The sequence below is a fragment of the Hippopotamus amphibius genome, chromosome 10 (genome assembly GCF_030028045.1).
Source record: "Hippopotamus amphibius kiboko isolate mHipAmp2 chromosome 10, mHipAmp2.hap2, whole genome shotgun sequence".
NCBI lineage: Eukaryota > Metazoa > Chordata > Mammalia > Artiodactyla > Hippopotamidae > Hippopotamus > Hippopotamus amphibius.
In genome coordinates, this window is record NC_080195.1 from 58,953,294 (window position 1) to 58,967,810 (window position 14,517).

Consider the following 14,517-nt stretch of genomic DNA (forward strand, 5'->3'; position numbering starts at 1 on the left):
TTCTCGTGTCACAAGCACAGCTTACTGTTCTAATAATATAAGAAAATCTAAGTGTTTTCCAGAGGGAGCAAATTGCTGCAGCAGAAATATTGGGCCTAGACCTTTTAGGGATTGTATCCAGAGAAGGAATGTTAAAGCTGGAAAACCAACTGGATTATCTAGTCCATGCATCTCATGTTACAGACAAGAGAGCCCAGACCAGATGGGGTTAAGGGACACAGTGGCAATAGCAGAAATAGGTACTTCTGTATCATTTACTATGCTACTTTTACCAGCAGATAACTCATTAATGTGGGTAAGAAACACAAAAAGAGACTCCCAATGACCTTTGCAAAGTGGTGAAAGGAATGAAAAGAGAGAAAATGTAAAAAAGGGGAAGGATGAAAAATTGACACCAGGAAAATAGATCTATTACTTTTCAAATTAAAGAACTTTTAAAAATCTTTTTAAAATTGTGTAGTGCCGAGACCAGCTCGGCGACTCGAGGTGAGTGACGGGTGCCGCAAGCTTGAAGAAGACACAGACACAGACTGAAGAGAAAGATGGGAACCGGAGGGCTCAAGACCTCTTGGATCAAGAGCCCTGCTGACTCATCCCAGGTTGCTTTTATTGAGTTCGTGGGCTAACATTCTCAGGTTACACTCATAAACAATCAAAGGCCTCACATGACTGGGGCAATGATCCTTGTTTGCCTCCTGGGTCCGAGCTGAGCAGGTGTGGATTTGAGCTGGGTGTGGATTTGCATGGGTTTGAGCTGGGCGTGGAGAGCAAAGCAGCCCTGGGGGCAGGAGACCTCTCTCAGAAGGATTAAGGGTCTGTGCCCCACCCGTGTTGGCCCCTCTGCGACTGTGCCTGTCTTAGGTTGTTCCTCCCTTGAGGAATCTTACCCGTCTCTGGCTAACCAGTCATCCTCCAGGGCCAAACACGGTGATATAAGGAAGGCTCTATGCACCACCCCTGTTGGCCCCTCTGTGGCTGTGCCTGTCTTAGGTTGTTCCTCCTCTGAGGAATCTTACCCGTCTTTGGCTAACCAGCCATCCCTCAGGACCAAACAGGGTGATATTAGTCTCCACGCCCCGCACCCTCAGCTCCTCCACTGCTCAAGCAGGACATTCTGAATCCCATCGCTCGGCCCACATACTTCAACATTTTCAATGTTACAAAAAGGTTCCCGAATGTCTTCCCACAGTGTAGTAGTTCCCCCTACTCTCTCTTGTCTTTTTTTTTAGACACTTATGAGGTTTAGTGAAAAAGGTAACCTTAACTGTTTTTCTATGCTAGAGGGTTTGTCAGGGGATGTAGGATACCAATTTAGGAGCATCTAACAATATATAAAAAGAAATTTAAAAAAAGTGTTATCTATATTTTAGTCTAATATAAAAATATAGAAATTACCGTCATTGACTCCATGGAAATCTTGTATGGTTTATTTCTGTATTTAATCTTATTTACTTTTTTCTTATTTCCTTCAGCTGTAGCTGCATTATATTCTGAACTCCAGAACTATCTTGACTTGGGAGTATTTCAAGAATCCTGGGGACCCATGAGAAAGCTGATGCTCTCTGATTCTTATTCATTGCCAAGTAATTTGGTTTTATTTGTTTTGTTCCCTTCTCTCTCTGGTGTTCTGAACTTCTATGGGAATATGTGTTGGATTTTATCCATTCATTGTCCTTGGTATTCAGTGGTACCTTTCAAGTGTCATCCTTCACATGTGAGAAATTATCTTCTATATTTTTTGATGATTTCCTCCTTTGATCATTTCTTTCTGTCATTTCATCATTTTTAAAGTCTGTTTTGGACCTCCTGGGTTTATTCTTTATTTTTTTCATGTTTCCCTCAGATTTTCCGTCTCTTTTTTTTCTTCTTTTCAGAGATTTCTTAGGTTTTATTTTTCTATCTTTTCATTGGTTCTTTGTTTTGTTTTGTTGGCCAGTCATGCTTTTAATTTTCAAGAGGTCTTGCAGGATATCTGGCTTTTCTTTTTTTACAGTCTCCTATGTTTGTTTTATGTAAATAGTAATCTCTGAAATCTCTCTACATATACTAACTAGAATTTTGTCTGTTTTAGTTTTGTTTGTTCCCTCAACCATTTCTCTTTCTTCTACGTTAAATGATTAGAGTTTTACTTTTGTTTTTAACTTGATCTTTCTTTCATGTTCCAAACTTCTTGTAATATTTGACGGGAATTCGTGACTCTTGGCTGCTCTGGGAATGTAGGTGGAGCTTATTAACTGACAGTCTTTGCATTGTGGAAACAAGGAGTGAGCAGGGCAAGGATGTTTCCAGACCCTCAATGCCCATACGGAGAAGTCTTTGCTCTGGAGGAACAAATGTCCAAATACTCTGCCTTAGGTGACTCAGATAATTGATTTAATTTCCCTGTGGAAAGATTCTTTTTATCTTTTTTTTTTTTTCCCCTACCTGGGGTGCAAATAACTGGCTGCCCACGTGGTTGGGCAGAGAACACAGTATGAGGTAATTAGTCTGGATTTAGAGTTTCAGTTATATAACTTCTGGGTCTGAATTGCAAGCCTGTGCAGAGTTCTGCCTCAGGATTCATTGCATTCCTTTCTTGTGGAGCCATGTCTGTTCTAAGACACGCTTTCTCCATCCTGCTTCATCATTTGCTCCTATATTCATTTTTCATCTTTCATAATTTTGTTAAAACATCCTGGTTTTTAACATGTATGCACCCTTTCTCCTTTTTTCCTTTGCATATCTATAAAGCTTTGAGCTATTTTGTTGTGATTTCAGCAGGATTTTCAGGGGGTAGAAGAGGTAAGTATGTGTGGTAAGTCTTTCATCGTGATGGAAAGGTCCATAATTAAATTTCCCTGAGTCCAAAATATTTGGGAAGTATCAGTACAACAGTACAGGAATACTACAGAAATCTATCGGTGATTTTGGGCAAATCTATCATGTCATGGAGACACCAGCTTAATATAAAATATTTTTAAAAGGATGAATTTATCACCTTAGTATAAATGTCTCACTAAATATGTGATGTATCAATATAAAGAAAGATTTTTCTATACACTTTGGCATTGTGAATCTGTAAGTTGGTTCCCCTCCCCACTGTGTCATCAGAGACTCACCTCTTTTCATCTATCTTCTTTGCTATGCTTAGCTATTACCTTCATGTGATGGGAGCCTCTAAGTACACTTCCGGAGAAGTTATCCCAGATAAGAAAGGCTTATAGGGCAGATTAAAATGCTGGAATTACGTGGTTTATAAAATCAAAGTTTTTAAAAAAACAAGGAGAAAGAGTTGGGTCAAGTTAGTGTACTTAAATTAGAAAAGCCCAAAAGAGCAGCTACAGAAAGAAAAAGTAGGTGATTTTCAGACCATTTAATGTAACAGAAAATAATCTTAGGTATCATAATAGAGCATTAGGATGACATTACATTATGGTTTAAGGCGGTCACTAATACTCATAACAATGATCATAAATTGAAATTAAAATGATAATTGTGTTCTGTAGGTTGAAAGGGGGAAAATAAGTTTGTGATTCATTTTAGGAAGATTACTATTCAAAAGTCTTGGTAGTTTAGAAATGTAGGTGATTAAAATTCTGACATTTTTTTCGTGGGAGTACAGACTTTGCCACACACTGTGTAACCATGCATGATTTAAATCATACCTCTGAGCTCTCATTTCCTCAAATATCAAACAGTAAGGGAAATTCCTTGTATCTGATATAGTTATCATGATAATTTGATGAAATAATTCATGTAAGATGATAGCACAATATGAATTGCTATTAGTATTATAACAACAGCTTTTCTTGAGTTTTTGTAAACTTTTGTATATGTGATTTTAATAATTACAAAATATTTTGCTGTGTCCTAATTTAAACTATCAAATCAATCTCAATCAAGTACTAGCAGAGTTGTTTGTTTGCTTTTTGCAGAAATTGACAAGCTGAATCTAAAATTTATGTGAAGGGACTTCCCTGGTGGTGCAGTGGTTAAGAATCCGCCTGACAATACAGGGGACACGGGTTCAATCTCTGGTCCGGGAAGATCCCACATGCCATGGAACAACTAAGCCCGTGCGCCACAACTACTGAGCCTGCACTCTAGAGCCTGCAAGCCACAACTACTGAGCCCGCGTGCTACAACTATTGAAGCCCGTGTGCCACAACTAGTGAAGCCCACATGTCTAGAGCCTATGCTCCACAACGAAAAGAAGCTACTGCAATGAGAAGCCCACGCACCACAACAAAGAGTAGTCCCTGCTTGCCACAACTAGAGGAAGCCCGTGCACAGCAATGAAGACCCAATGCAGCCAATAAAATGAATAAATAAATATTTAAAATATAAAAATAAAAAAATAAAATTTATGTGAAAATGCAAAGGCTTAGGAATGGCCAAGGCAATCCTGGAGAAGAAGAAAACAGCTGGAGATAGCACTAGAATACCAAGATCTGTTAAAAACTATAATTAATTAATTGTATCTTTGCCTATACAGTTAATTATATGCTTACTATATAATATGATACAATTATATCATATAATTAATTATAGTAATTAAGATACTGTGGTCTTGGCTCAAACATGTATAAATAACCAATGGCACAGAATAGAGTCCAGAAACAGATTCACCTGATTTATGAAAATGTGACACTGCAGTACAGTGAGAAACGGTGGGTCAGTTTGATATTTACATGGTAAAAGTATTTATCAACTCCTTCCTACTAAAAACAAATTTCAGAATTGGTAAATATCTTAAAGTGAGACATAAAACACTCAGACTTTTATAGATAAATGCAAGCAAACATCTCTGTGACCTTGGAATAGTTAAAACTTTCTGTGTAAAGACACAGAAAAAGCTAACTATGAGGGGAGGAATTAATATATTTGGTTATATTAAGAATCAGATTCAAAAGAAACCACAAAAAGAGTGAAGAAAGCAATATGAAGACTGACAAATTGACAAGAATTCAATCTGCTATTAATCATCAATGTCACATGTATCAATGTGACTTTTTCTTTTTTTTTGAGAGTAGAGTTTGGTGGGTAAAGAGTAAAACAACTCCAGGAAAGTGTTGTACATGTACATTGAAAGGTGAAAATGTCACAGAGATGGGAAACCTAGATGAGCCTGGGAGATAAGGTGTGGAAAGAAAGAATGTGATTCCAGCCTGTCATAAACGATGGGAGAGAGAATTGTTCATTCTTTCATTCATTTATTCATTCACATAACAAATATTTACTGAGTGCCAAGTATGTTCCAGGCACTGAGGATACGTGAGGGTGAGTCAAAAATTATCTGCACTCTGGCTGTAGAATTTACCGAAGTTTTAATATAACTGGAATGCAGATAAATTTTGACTCACCCTTGCAGTACTGAATAAAGCAATCAAAGTTCCTCCTTTCATAGCTCATTTGTGAGGGCAGACAGGAAGGTGGTAGGAAAGGCATAAATTAGAAATAAGTAACCAGATGAAAGAAAGAAGAAAAAAAAGTGAAATTGAAAAGGTGAATCAAAACATTGGGCTATGCAGAAAGTGACCAGGAAGCGCCTGTAGTTGGTGTGTCAAGGATGGCCTCTCTGATGGGATAGGGTTTTCGGTTGACTTCTGGATGGTGAGACTGAGCCAGGCCTCAAGAGCTCTGGAGAGGAGCATTTCTGGCAAAAAAAGATCAGCATGTGCAAAGGCCCAGTGGTCGAAAAGAGCATAACAGTTCAGGAACCAGAGAGAAGGCCAGTGTGGCTGAAGTACCTTGACAAGGAGATGAGCGGAATTAGGTGATGTCAAAGAGGTAACTAGGTTCTCACAGACAAGAGTAAATAGTTTGTGTTTTATGATAAAGGCAGCAAAAGTGTTGTGGAACACTACTTTTTCTTCTTTTTTTCATAGAAGGGAGGAAATTTCCACTTCATTCCCCTAGAGGGAAGAGGATTAAAGTAATTTCATCTTCTGTTATTCTCTAACTGAAGAATTCTGGAGAAGAAACTGAGATCACAATAATGATTCTCAATATTCTGATAGACTGTGGTATATTTAGGTACTAAGGCATTCACATTCTTTTGATATAACATTATTGAGATTAAAAAACATGAATCATTAATCTTCCTACATACTCATACTCATAAACCATGCTAAAATGTTTAAGCAGACATATTTGGTTAATTAAAAGCATTCTCTTATACTTGCAAAATTCTCATAAACAAAGCAACAAAAGTCAATTGACGATACAAACTTTATTGTAGACACAATTCTTATTGCAGTTCAAAGACTTTCCAAACAAGGAGAATATGAACATGACAAAATTGGAATAGATACAGATATGAATCACTTTCTGTGAAACAAAAGGACCTCAAACACTTTCTCTGAAAACAGCAATAGCAAACACTATAGCTTGCTCTCAATGTAATCACTAAAAGAAATGAAAGCTTTCAAAAAGATCTCAAACTTCTCAAGCAAGAGATGGAATAATTTAAAGGTGAATGAACCAGAGAAAAATACTTAGGAATAGCTTATAAACATGTCTTTATTATTTCCTCCAAGTAGTATAGAAGCAAAAAGAGTTTGTAACAGTTGGAAAACTTTTACAAAAAAAAATTACTGTATGTGGTTGACATGAGATTCACTGACATCGGATCAACTCTTTTTGCAGATGATCGAATATTTAAATACTATGTTTTCATAATAAACAAACTTATTTAATGTAGTGTTTAGTATTTCAAATAATTGCTTTATTATGTTTTATCTCATATTAGTTTAAATAGAATTAAATGTTTAACATTTACAGTTTTTAAAAATTGAGATATAATTTACATATTGTGTAATAAGGTGTACAATGTATAAATTTGGTACATTTACCTATTGCAATATAACTATCACCTTAGCTTTGCTAACACCTGTATCATATCACATAATTCTTTCTTATTTGTGGTGAAATCATTTAAGATCTAGTCTCTTACCAACTTAAATATATAATATAGTATTGTTGACTATAATCATTATGTTATACATTAGAAATCCAGAACCTATTCATCTTCTAGTTGCAAGTTTTTACCCTTTAACATCTCCCCAGTTCCACCACCTCTCAACCCCTAGTAACCACCATTCTACTCTGTTTCTATGAATTTGGCTTTTTAAATTCCACATATAGGTGATATAATACAGTTTTTGTCTTCACCTGCCTCATCTCACTGAGCATAATGCCCTTCAGTCCATCCACGTTGTCACAGATGGCAGGATCTCCTTCTGTCTCATGGCTAAATAATATTCCATTACATACAATTTAATTCACATATATGTATGAATTATATATATCACATCTTCTTTATCCATTTACCTGTCAATGGGCACTTAGGTTATTTCCATGTCTTGGCTACTGTAAATAATGTTGCAATAAACATGGGAGTGCAGATTTCTTTTCATTATCCTGTTTTCATTTCCTTCAGATATATCTAAACCCAGAAGTGGATTTGCTGAATCATATGGTAGTTCTATTTAAATTCTTTGAGGAACCTCCATACTTTTTTCCATTCTGTTTTTCATTTTAATCTAGTATTCAATAAATTACATGAGCTACTCAACACATAAATTTTGTGTTATATGATTTTGCCCAACTGTAGGATAATGTAAGTGTTCTGAGCACATTTAAGGTTGGCTAGGCTAAGGTCTAATGTTGGGTAGGTTAGGTGTATTAAATGTATTTTTGACTTAAAATATTTTAAATTTATGATGGATTTTGAGGGACATAAACCCATTATAAGTCGAGGAAGATCTGTAGTATAGTTTGAAATCAAGAAGTTTGATTTATCCTTTTTCATTTATAATTTTATTTGAGTCTTCTCTCTCTTTTTTCCCTTAATCCAGGTAAGGGTTTGTCAATTATGCTTACCTTAAAAAAACAACCAACTCATTTTCATTGATCACTTATTTTAACTTTCTGATTTACATTTCATTCATTTCTGCTCTGACCTTTGTTTATTCATCCTTCTGCTAACTTGAGCTTAGTTTGTTCTTAATTTTCTGATTGCATGAGATATAACATTTGGTTGTTTATTAAGATCTTTTAGTTTTCTTAATACATGCACTTATTGCTATAAACGTCCCTCTTAGAACTGCTTTTGCAGCACTCCATAGCTTTTTGTATGTTGTGTTTCCATTTTCATTTGTTTTTTGTTTGTTTTTTAATTTTTTAATTGTTTAACATTTTTGCAAATCTTTTTAGCATCTGTCAATAGAAAACAGCTGGGTTTTTATATCTGCTTCTGCAGTCAATCTGTTATATCACACATCACATAGATTCTGGGAAAGTCTATTATACACTTGTAAGAGAATAAGAATAAAAAAGGCAAATAACATCTTAGTATTATTTTAAAAGTAGTTTTAACTTCACAGCCCTCCGGAACAGTCTCAGTGATCCTCAGAGGTTCCCAGACCACACTCTGAGAAGCACTGCTCTAAGTAGAAGGGTTCAATAAATATCTGTATCTGACTGAACAAGGTTTTCCAAAGGCAAAGAGCAGTGTGTTCCTTTTATTTCAAGTAGTACTCAATAAAAATTTGCTTAAAGAAATTTTCCTGAAGAACAGGGAGGTCACATAGTTTGAGATGTTCATTCCTTTCAAGACTCATTAAGTCTTTACCAATATATTTTATCCAGTCTCCTAAATTCATTCCATAAACATGCTTAAGTTCCTAATGTACCTTAAGCAAAGTGCTAGGCAGTGAGAATACAAATAGGGAAAAAACTTGGGCACCACCCTCCAAGAACTCATGTGAACAAGAAAATAGACAGTTATACTTTACTGTGAAGAGTGTGAAGTTAGAAAAATGCAACAGCTACCAAGGAAGCATTGAGGAGAGAACTATTTATAGAGAAGACCCCACACAGCAGGTTTGGAGTCTTTAAAGATGGCAGAATTCATGGCTAAGTAAAAGCAATGTAAGGTTTTCCAGGCAGTAGATGAAGCAGGTAAAAATGCCCTAAATGTGAAGCACTGCCACTCACTTGAGAAACTGCATGTGGACCCGTCGGTTTGGAACTCAGGATTAGTAAAGGGAGAAGAACCTGGAGATAAGGCTGGAAAGAACCAAATCCCGAAGGCCCTGTTTGCCACCCTGATGAGTGTGAACTTTATTAACCTCGAGAAACACCAAGGAATTTTTAAGGTAGGGAGTAGTACATCTAAAACTGCATTTTGGAGCTTGTCTGTAGATATTGGGAAGAATGACTAAAATTTGAAGGAAGGAAGCATTTTGGGTTCCATTAATAATCTGGGTAATAAACACTGGGGGAGTAAGTAAGGTAGCATCAGTGCAGATGTAGAGGACAAGGACGAATTTGCTAAAAACTTAGGAAATATTTTTGAATAGCGGTGTCCCTACAAATGTGGGGACAGTAAAAGAAAAAGAGGTACCTAGGATGACTCTATGGTATCTAGGCAGCTGGATGAATGCTAACACCATCACTTGAAATTCAAAGTACAGAAATAATTAGAAGAGCACATGAGCCATTCCGCTTTGGATATATTGAGTTTGACGTGCCTCGGGGATATCTAGATAGAGGGCTCAGCAAGCCTCTAGATGTGTGGATCTGGAATTCAGGAAAGAAATATGAATTAAAAATAGAAATATGAGAGTCTTCAGTATATTGATAGTTAACAGAAGTCATAAAAGGGGATGCGATCACGAATTATTAGAGAAATACAAATCAAAACCACAATGAGAAACCACCTCACACTAGTCAGAATGGCCATCACAAAAAGTCCACAAACAATATCCATTTTCATTTGTCTCAAGAGACTTTTTGATTTCTCTTTTGATTTCTTCTTTGACTCATTGGTTGTTCAAGAGTGTGTAGTTTATATTCTACATGCTTGTAAATTTGCCAGCTTTCTTCTTGTAGTTGATTTTAAGTTCCAAACCACTGCAGTCAGAAAATGTACTTTGTGGTATTTCAATCTTAAATTTGCTAAGACTTGTTTGTGCCACATCATACAACTTACCTTGGAGAACATTTGATGGGCACTTGAGATGAATGTGTATTCTGTTGCTATTGGATGGAATGTTTATAAAGGTCCATTCGGTCTAGTGCATGGCTCAAATCCAGCATTTTCTTATTGATTTTCTGTCTGGATGATCTATTCATTGCTGAAGTCCTCTAGTAGTATCCTACTCCTCTATTTCTCCCTTCAGATCTGTTAGTGTTTGTTTAATCTATGTAGGTGCTCCAATGTTGGGTATTTATATAATTGTCATATACACTTGATGAATTGACCCCTTTAAATAGACTTTCAGCCAAAAATAGCAACAGTGACCTTCTTTGATTCTTGTTGCTATTTTTGGCTGAAAGTCTATTTAGTCTGAGATAGCTATCCCTGCTTTCTTTTAGTTTCCATTTGCATAGAACAGCTTTTCCCATCCCGTGACTTTCAGTCTGTGAGTGTCCTTGAACCTGAAGTCAATCTCTTGTAGACAGCTTATAGGTGAGTCTTGCTTTTTTGTTTTTTGTTTTTTAAATCCATGTAGCCTCTCTGCCTTTTCATTAGTGAACTCAATTCATTTTCATTTAGAGTAGTTATTGATATGTAAGGCCTTGCTAATGCCATCTTGTTAATTGCTTTGTGGCTGTTTTGTAGTTCCATTGTTTCTTTTTCCCTCTCTTTCTGCCTACATTTTAAAATTTGTGATTTTCTGTGGTGGTATGCTTTGTTTTCCCTTTTTAAAATCCTTTGTTAATCTAATCTAAATTTGTGCTTTGTGATTACCATGAGGCTTACATAAAACATCTAATAGGTAAAACAGTCCATTTTAAGCTGGTAAGAACTCAACTTTGAAGGCATACAAAAGCTCCACCCTTTTACTTCCCCCTTTTATATTTTTGATGTAATAATCTACATCTTTCCATATTGTATATTTATTAACCAAAGTAGCTGTAATTATTTTAAATTCTCCTTTCCTTTGATCTTTAGACTATAGTTAAGTGGTTAACACACCATCCTAATAATTAGAATTTTCTAAATCTGACTGTATATTTACCTTTATCTGTGTGTGGTATACTTCTGCATATTTTCATGTCACTAATTAGCACCTTTTCATTTCAGCTTGAAGAACTCCTTTCATCATTTCTTGCAAGGTAGGTCTACTGGTGATGAACCCTCTCAGTTTGTCTGGGAAAGTCTTTATTTCTCCTTCATATTGGAATGATAACTTTGTTGGATAGAATATTCTTGGCTGGTAATTTTCTTCTTTCTACACTTTGAATATGTCATTCCACTCTCTTCTGCCTTGAAGGATTTCTGCTTAAGAAATCTGCTGATAGCCTAATGGGGGTTCCTTTGTGGGTTATACTCTTTTTTTCCTGGCTGCTTTTAGGATTCTGTCTTTGTCTTTGATTTTTGACAGTCTCATGATAATGTGTCTTTGAGAAGATCTTTTGCATTGAGATAAAAAAGTGATCTATTAACTTCATGAACTTGAATGCCCAAGTCTCTCTCCAGGTTTGGAAAGTTCTCAGCTATTTTCTTTAAATAAGTTTTCTGCACTCTTCTTTTCCTCTCCACCTTTTAGAGTACCAATTCTTCTTCTTTTTTTTTTAAGCCCTTTATTGGAATATAATTGCTTTATACTCTTGTACCAGTTTTTGAGGTACACCAAAAGCCAATCAGCTGTATTTATACACATAACCCAATATTCCCTCCTTCTCTCGACTCCCCCCTACCCTCCCCATCCCAGCCCTCTGAGGCATCACCCATCATCGAGTTGATCTCCCTTAGTTTAGAGTTCCAATTATTCTAATGCTTGCATGTTTGATGGAGTCCTATAGATCACATATACTTTCTTTGCTCTTTTAAAATTTTTTTCTTTGTTCTCCTCTGATTGGGTTATTACAGAGTTGCTATTCTCTAGATGATTGGTTCTATTTTGCATTTGGTCTACTCTGCTGTAGATACTCTCTGTTACATTTTTTATTTTATTCATTGAATTCTTCAGTTCCAGAATTTCTGTTTGGTTCATTGTTATGACTGTTGTATCTTTGTTAAATTTCTCATTTTGTTCACATATTGTTTTCCTGATTTTGTTGAATTGTCTTTCAGTATTTTCTTGTAACTTGTTGAGTTTCCTCAAAAATAGCTATTTTTAATTCTTTATCACCTGGATTGCAAAATTCCATATCTTTGAGTTCAGCTATTGGAGAATTATTTGTTATCTCTCGACATATTTTCTTGACTCTTTCCATTCCCTGGAGTTTTTCATTGCTGCTTTCACATTTGAAATAGCATACACCTCAAATCTCTACCGATTACCTTTGAGTGGGATGTACTGCTGGTCCTGGTATAGCTGGAGTTTTCTCTGACCTTGTATGAGTACACCTGCTCCACACTTCTTTCTCCCACTTGAGGCAGAATTCTTAAGTGTTTATGTCTCCTGTGGTTCTTACACCTTACCAGGCTGGCAGCTGAAAAATTATCTTTCATTTTCCACTGGGTAGCGCTACAGTTCAAGTTTGTGGTTTCTCCCTTATCACAGATCCTGATCTGATTTTCCCAGAGAACTCTGTTTATCGGAGTTCAGTTTTGCTGTCACACTCAGTAGCACACGGAAGAGCTGGCCACAGAGCAGGGAGAGTGTGGATTTGGCACTTGGGGCATTTGAGGTGCCCACAGGCCTGTGGGGGAGCTCCCTGGGGGAGGTTCTCCCAGAGGCTCATAGGTGGATTTCCTGCTGAGGTTGTCAGCACCATCAGCAGGAACCGAATCCCTTTAATGCCCTTTGACATTCTTATCTGTCTCTTTCCCAATATGCCCCTTGCCTCCAGTCAGGGATGTCCCACCTTGGTACTTTGGGTGCTGTTGGAAAGAAATGGGTTTCTCCATCAGTGTCCTACACAGCTGGGATAGCCAGGCACTCACTCACCCTCTCTCCCGCTCAAGGAAGTCACCACCTGCTAGTTCAGCTCTGTGCTGTTTAGCCTTGGGGGAGGGCTGGCACTGGTAATATTTCTCTTACCCTAGCCAGTGCATCCAAACTTGTATTTTTCTTTCGCTCCAATGGCATGCTGTAATTTTCCCTTGGGAAGGCTGGAGTTCTACAAACTCTTTCTTGTCCATGGACATCTGCCCCATCAGCACTCCCCAGGTTTTCCCTGCCCATGGCCAAGAGGGGTTGGGGCAGGCTTGCAGGTTCCTGCTAGTTCCACAGACTTTACGGAAGTCTGTCTGCTTATTACCAAATGCACAGGTGGGAGAAACTCCTCCTGGGGCTCTTGGCACATGATATTGGATCCACAGCTTCCACAGAGGTACTTTTGTTTGCAGATGGATGCCTAATTAGTTGTTTAAAAGGAAGAAAAAAAGGAGGACATCTTATGCCACGATGTTGCTGACATCACTGACATTTATAGTTTTGTAGGCAGACTTAAACATGTTTGGTGGTTGAGAAAAAGAAGCCAGTAGCAAGACTGATATAAAATTCAGAGAAGAAATAATGAGTGGCGTGAAGTGCTGGGTAATGGAGACTAGGAGTGAGCCACAAAAAGAGAAGGGGCGTCCTTTGAGTCATAAGGGAAAGCAGAGGGGATAGAAGAGGGACAAGAGAAAAATGGGAGACTGGAACTATGCTTGAATGTCTCTATTGTGATTTTCTCCTGTATCACAAACATAAACACCTTGCTCTGCATTCCTCTGTGTGAATCATAGTGTAAGAGAAAAATGCCACCATGTTGCAAGACATATAGAAGCCTCTATAGTTAGATCCTGAGCCATGAAATCATTACATCCTTGGAAGATCCAGTCAGAAATGTTTGGAATATATACCTGTTTCTGCAAGCACCTCTTGCAGAAATGTAGCTCGGAGAAACTGAAGGGTGCAGAAGTTGGTTTAATACCCCAGCGTTTTGCAACTTTGGGAGCAGCAGGAGACAGTGCCCAAGGCAGGGAGGCACTGTTCTCACACTGAGGATTGGTAAAAGTGGTCATGGGAAATGCCTCTCACAAGTCAATCTTGGGCATCAATCTCAAAGGACATGTGCTCCTGAGCACATCTGAGAAACTTCCTACAGGTTCTTCAAGAAATAACTAGAAGATATTTTGACAGGGGAGACAAGGAGGCAGGGACTGACCGAGGTCCTGACTCAGGCACTGGGAGATGAGTTGGTGAAATTTGGATTATCAATGTTAATATTACATTATTTGTACCCACAGGCTCATGAGCTTAGAAGACATCTCGGCAGCATGCATTTCAGCAAGTCATTTTTATTTGTTTATTTCTTAAATATGTAAAAAGTTAATAAACAGAAACCTTAATTAAATAAAGTTGGGAGACCGGAAAGGGAGCTACCACACCCTGAGACCTCCTCTTCTTTCCAGGCGATAACTCAACCAATGGCAAGCCAAGGAATCTTTGTTTACGGTAGCCCTCCTGTTCCTCTCCCCTCCACAAAAGAGTTCTCCTTCCCTTGCTGTGAAGGGACGTGCACGTGGCTCGCCACAGTTGTAGATCCCGAAATGCAATTCTTTGCTGATCCCTCAAAAACCCATTTTTGCTG

The 14,517-nt window shown here is 37.5% G+C and overlaps 1 long non-coding RNA gene across 1 annotated transcript; it reads left to right on the plus strand.

The window, feature by feature from the left end:
• The first annotated feature begins 10,345 nt into the window (after positions 1 to 10,345).
• Positions 10,346 to 14,301, plus strand: LOC130829703 (uncharacterized). The gene is made up of 3 exons (XR_009047642.1): positions 10,346 to 10,456; positions 11,075 to 11,106; positions 14,174 to 14,301. It is a non-coding gene; the product is annotated as an uncharacterized LOC130829703 (long non-coding RNA).
• The last annotated feature ends 216 nt before the right edge of the window (positions 14,302 to 14,517 follow it).